The sequence below is a fragment of the Aegilops tauschii genome, chromosome 4 (genome assembly GCF_002575655.3).
Source record: "Aegilops tauschii subsp. strangulata cultivar AL8/78 chromosome 4, Aet v6.0, whole genome shotgun sequence".
Lineage (NCBI taxonomy): Eukaryota > Viridiplantae > Streptophyta > Magnoliopsida > Poales > Poaceae > Aegilops > Aegilops tauschii.
The window spans coordinates 85,452,262-85,458,543 of NC_053038.3; positions in this window are offsets into that span (position 1 = coordinate 85,452,262).

Below are 6,282 nucleotides of genomic sequence, written 5' to 3' on the forward strand. Positions count from 1 at the left end.
CATGGCATCTCTGAGAAGAATTGCAGAGATAGCACAAAGGGGTTTACAGGGAGGCAGTATTGGATTAGAATCACTTCTGCATTACAAAGATAATATCACTTGTTTTTATGTTTTCATGCATGTCAGGTATTGAACATTATCAAAATGAATATGAGAATGGGTGCGCGAGAGGAATATTGCGGAAAAATCTACTGGCTAACAAACTTGGCATGGTGGAGGATGGCCTATCTTATTCACCCATCAAGGTGCTTGCTCTAACTTGGCAAGGTTTTATTGGTCGCACATATTTTGCATCTGACCTCTTGCATTACTTCTAATTTGTTACACCATCTGCTTAGTTTAAGCATCATATATGAGTATATGCCATACCTATCCATTTTCTGTACCTATGCCATGTGTCATCATACTATGTTTTTCCAGTCAAATGTTGTTCTTTCGTAATAGATGTCCAAACGGAAGAGGGTGAGTGCAGATCCTCAAGGAGTACAAACTAGGTATTTGGAAAAGGTAGTGATACCTATTAAATCAGATAGATCGGCAGCCACAGAAAACACAGGCCCAACTATACCACACTTTACCCCTACTCCACTGGCCAAACCCGTATTAGAACTGCTGAGAGCCCAGCGTCAGGTATTGTCTATGATATCAATTCAAAATTTGAACTCCTAAATTTCTGCATGTGCCTTACCTTCTCTCTTGTATAAAAACTAATTTCAGATGAATCTTCTTGCTCAAAGGATCATAGGATCTCACACCAATACTGGGCTCTGCATTGCTCTTGTAAGTACCTCTTGCCCTTTGTCAGCATACTTACGCTCATTGCTGTTTAATTATGTAGCATCACAGTAAATGTTCGTTTCTTTATCCTCCCTTTGCTTGAAATTATAAGATCTATATTTACTCTTAGATAAATGTAGAATTAACACAATGCTTATGAATTTTTGGATTGCTCATGTAAGTACCTATTGTCATGTACTCCTTCTGTATCGAATTAGTTGTTGATCAATTGGATGTATTTATAACTTAATAGTGCTAGATACATCCATTTGAGCGACAGGTAATTACGGACGGTGGTGGTATTACTGTACTTGCATCGCGAGAGATTTGATTGTCTAGCATTACTCTGCATCTTACCTACCCTGCCCTCCAATTTCTCCAAATTATCATATCTACATTTACTCTTACCAAAATGTTGAATAAAGCCAATGCCACTGCACACGTTGTTGTTTGCATTCCTCTTGTCAGTACCTGTTGCCTTGTAATGCTGTACTTAATTAATTGCTATTTGATTATGTCTCATCAGTGTGCACCTGAGCTTCATTATCCTCTGTTTCTTCGAATATTAATTGATCTATATTTACTCTTTGCAAAATGTAGAATAATGGCAACGCTTATAAAGAATTTTCTTTGGGGAATTTATTGAATTATCCTTCCATCAACATGGAGAAGGGCTTTGTCCAGCCCGTGTTAACAGGTAATGTAAGTTCATCCTTCTCAAGCCTTAAAACTTTGTTCTAGTATAGATTTGGATAGGCATAATTTCCTCCACTATTGTTTACTTTGCTGTTTACATCTGATTGGATGTTTGAAACAACTACCAGTTTTAAATTGTAGTTGTAAAAGCATGTTCCTTATGTAGAACAGATCCATTTATTTGCTTATATAATTGTGAAACCTGTTACATGTCTCCTTGTTTCTCTTTTAGAGTCGTATCTCTTATGCCAGGCAGAACCTTAGGGAAGAGCGAGATGACCCCAAGGTCCTGTCTTGACGAAGACAGTGAGTTGAAGCTACTCACCAGCAGGTGTGAGACAACCTCTGTGCAGTTGCTGCCTCAATCAGTTCAACTTCTTCAGTCTCAACTTAAAGCGGAAAGGCTTGCTTCAGCTCAGCTCCGACTTGAAGTCAAAGATGCAATGAAGATGTCAGATTACTGCCTTGCGCACTATGGTGCCATACAGCTAGGGATGGAGCATCTATCGTTGACACAACTGAGGTCTCATCAGCTTGTTCGGCTCCTTGCGGGGCCCGTCCTGGCCAGGCCTAGTGCCTTCTGAAGTGCTCTCAGTTTTGTATATTCTTTTGTCGGCGCATTTATATGCACTTGTGGCGACCTTTGATCCCCAGTGTATGTAATCCGTGGTCACGTTGTGCTTTATTATCACCGGTAGCGAACTTTGATTCCCAGTGGATGTAATATGCCGTTATTTCTTTATTGTATAGTCTAGGTTTATTGTTTGGTCGGTATGTTGTAATTTAGGCCGAAAGGTTAAGTGGATCTCAGTGTTGTCGGTCTTCAGGCCGGCCCGTTACTCATATGGGCCAAAACATGGGCCTATAATCATGTTGGGCCATTAGCAGGTCTAAACCTATAGTAGTTTCCCGCCTTTAATAGGCCGGGTAAAGTTCTGGCCAGCTGGGCCAGAGAATACCATGGTCTTTTAACAGGCTAAAACCTAGATTGGGATAGCGTTGAGCCAAAAAAATCACGGGCCAATACATGCCGAAACTGCCTAAGGCCCATGTTTGGCCCAAATAGGACGAGCAGTTAACATGCCAAAATATATCTCGGGCCTGCTTGGCCCAATAAAATTATGGGCTTTAAGCATGCCGGTATCCACGCGAGCCATAGGTCCAAAAGTGTCACGGGCCATTATCAGATGGGTTGTAAGCAGGCCGGATTCAACGCGGGCTGTAATTAGGCCCAATTGTTACATGGGCCATTAACAGGCCGATAGGCCAGTTGGGCTGAAATTTATCCACGAAGATTACGGGCTGTTAAGAGGCCTAAAGTTACTTCGAACAAGAAATAGCCCAGTTTCTGTATGGGCCATTAAATGGCCTAAAGTTAAACCTGGCCGACAACGTCCCAGATGCACCATGGGCCGCTAACCGGACGAAACTATTATCGGGTCGAACTGGTAAACGGGCATTTAACATGCTGAAATACAAACCTGGCTTAGAATGGGCCCAAAAGAACAGTGGCCTGGTAATGGGCCTGATCCGATATGGGCCGTAATTTGGCCCAAAACACGGCAGGCTATGAATGGGTGTGATCTGGTATGGGCCTCAATTTGACCCAAAACATGGTAGGCTATTAACAGCCCAGCCCACGAGTGTCTAAAAAAACATGGTGGGCCTTTAACTGGGCCGACCTTTTTACCTAAAATGGACCACTGTTGGGCTGTGCCACGTGTCGACATATCATAGGCGTCTTCCGTCCATTGTAGGAATGACATATGTCCCAACGTTTAGCTGACACGTGCATTATCCGGCGAATGAAAATTTTACACATGGAAAATCCCCCATTGGTCGGGGCTATTAACGGGTTATCGGATCCAAACCGGAACCCGATAGCTTAACGGCGACCCGTTATGGTGGATGCCACGTGTCGGTCACCCTTGACGAAAGCACTTCCATGACGCACGATTTATCGTCATGGAAGTGGACACTTCCGTAATGATGATTGTGGTAATGTCATGGAACACTTCTACGACAGCACAAGTATGACTATCTTGATTCTGTCATAAAATGATCATGGATGTACATGCATGACAGAAAACGTGACCTACTGTGACAAACACGTATCACCACGGAAGTGTATTTTTTTAGTGCTAATCACAACTCTATAAATACACAAATATTCCCCCAACATCAGAGAGCCACCTGAAATACTTTTTTTGACGCCACAAGTTTCTATCCTCATGAGATCCCATCTGGAGGCCTTCCCCAGCACTCTGCCAGAGGAGGGGTTGATCATGAAGGGGATCTACATCAACCTTGATTCCCTTCTGATAATGTGTGAGTAGTTTACCAAAGACCTACAGGTCCATTGCTAGTAGCTAGATGGCTTCTTCTCTCTCTTTGATCTTTAATACAATGTTCTCCTTGATATTCTTGGAGATCTATTCAATGTAATCATTTTTTGCGGTTTGTTTGTTGGGATCCGATGAATTGTGAGTTTATGATCAGATTGTCGATGAATATTATTTGAGTCTTCTCCGAACTCTTTTATGCATGATTATTACAGCATTGTATTTCTCTCCGATCTATTTATTTGGTTTGGCCAACTAGATTGATTTTTCTTGCAATGGGAGAGGTGCTTTGTGATGGGTTCAATCTTGCGGTGCTCAATCCCAGTGACACAAAGGGACATGACACGTATTTTTATCATTGCCATTAAGGATTAAAAGATGGGGTTTATTCATATTAATTGAGTTTACTTTTCTACCTCATCTCATCTTGCTTAAGGCGTTACTCCGTTCTATATGAACTTAATACTCTACATCGTGTCATTTAAATATATCCTAGGTTTCCTCTAGTTAGTCATGCCTCCCCCTTTTTGTAATAGAATTCCTATGGTTATGTTCTCTCAACTCTCAGTCGATGAAATTAGAGTAAGATTCATTAGATCTGTGTAGTGTATTGATTGTTTGAATGGTACAAATGGTCAGTGCTAGCTGCTGATAAGCGAGATATGTACAAATGACCATGCTAATAATCCGACTAGAGTTAGTCATTATTTGTTCGCTCTGTACAAATGTTTTTTGCTAATAACCTGACTATGTTTAGTGTTTCTGCTAACAATTCAATTTTGAATGTCCCACATAAATGTTTGTGCCAATTTATTTTCCAGATTGCAATGTACATAGAAGATTGTGTTAAAAATGAACCAAAATCTTACTAATAATCTGTCCAGGGTTAGTGATTTATTGTTTGTTCTGTACAAATGAGTTTTGCTAATAATCTGACTAGGGTTAGTGTTCGTGCTAATAATTTGTATCCAGATCTTGAGAATTGATTTTGAATATCCTATTTTTCGACATGGAAATTGGTTTGATGCCAAAAGTTGGCATGCCAAATTTTGGCAACTGCCAAATGTTTGCTAGAGATTGGTTGCACACCAATGTTCATTGCCAATCTCACGGCAGGTTGCCAAGTTTTGGCAACTTTTAATTTTGCCAAATGTTGGTAGCAAACCAATCAGACTCTTAAATTTGATGCACTAAGTTGTGTGCTCTCTATTTATGCATTTCTTTCATCAAGATAACTTAATGATTTAGGGTTCTCACTGTCATAGGATATATCATGTTTCATAAACTCTACTTGCTGAATTTCCTTTATAAAATATAATGACACCACATTTTTAACTATATGTATAGGTGCTATCTGACGATGTTGACAACGAGGATGAAGATGGCTAGAGGAGGTTCAAGAAGCAAAAGCTCAGGGGGCTTTATGCGGGAAAGCATAACAAGCATGTGAGGACCTGGAATGGAGGCTTTGATTGCCAGTTCTGCAACCATAGGCTTCATGATACATATGAAAGTGTTCTGGCACATGCAAGAGGATGAGTCATTGGCTCCTTCAAGTAGAAGTATTCTCGCAGGGTTGCCCATGATGCGTACGCTGAGTACCTGGAGAAGCTTCACCTTGGTGCAGGCCTGCCTACAGATGAGATGCGGGATTGAACTATGGTTATGTTCAAAAGTACCCTAGCTATGTAGCATCTTAATTATAACTATGCTTGAGTATGCTTAATATCGGTTGAACTATGCTTGAGTACGCTTATTGTCTATGCCTGACTATGCTTATATCTATGTTTACTTATGTCTAGATGTGGGATGAGTATGCAATCAGTTTGGTTGATGGAATTTTATGCTTCTGTTAAACAAACATATGATTGCCCACATCACACACAGCTTATTAGCGCGAATCGTCTGTGTAACTTTCAGTCTTCCCACACAATTTTATACTAGCAACCATTTTCCCACAATACGCACAACTACGTGTTGAGATTTAGCAAAAAAATTGAACATGTACGGTGCATATTAGGGTCAATGTTTAGCTTGGGCAAAAATTTCAGGGTCAACCAATGAAGGGAATGTGGACCCATCTTAAAACCTGCTGATTTTGCCACATTGGAACCATGTGCGATGACTTTCATTGTGCCGCGACACGTGTGTTTTGATTGGCCAGAATGCATCCCCATGGATCGCACATTGCTACTTCTTGAGCTTGCGTTGATTTTTCCCTTGAAGAGGAAAGGGTGATGCAGCAAAGTAGATATAAGTATTTCCCTCAGTTAGAGAACCAAGGTATCAATCCAGTAGGAGACAACGCACAAATCACCAATACCTGCACAAATAATCAAACAACTTGCACCCAGCGCGATAAAGGGGTTGTCAATCCCTTCACGGTTACTTGCAAAAGTGAGATCCGATAGAGATACATGAAACTAAACAAAAGATAAAGTAAATATTTTTGGTATTTTTGGTTTAT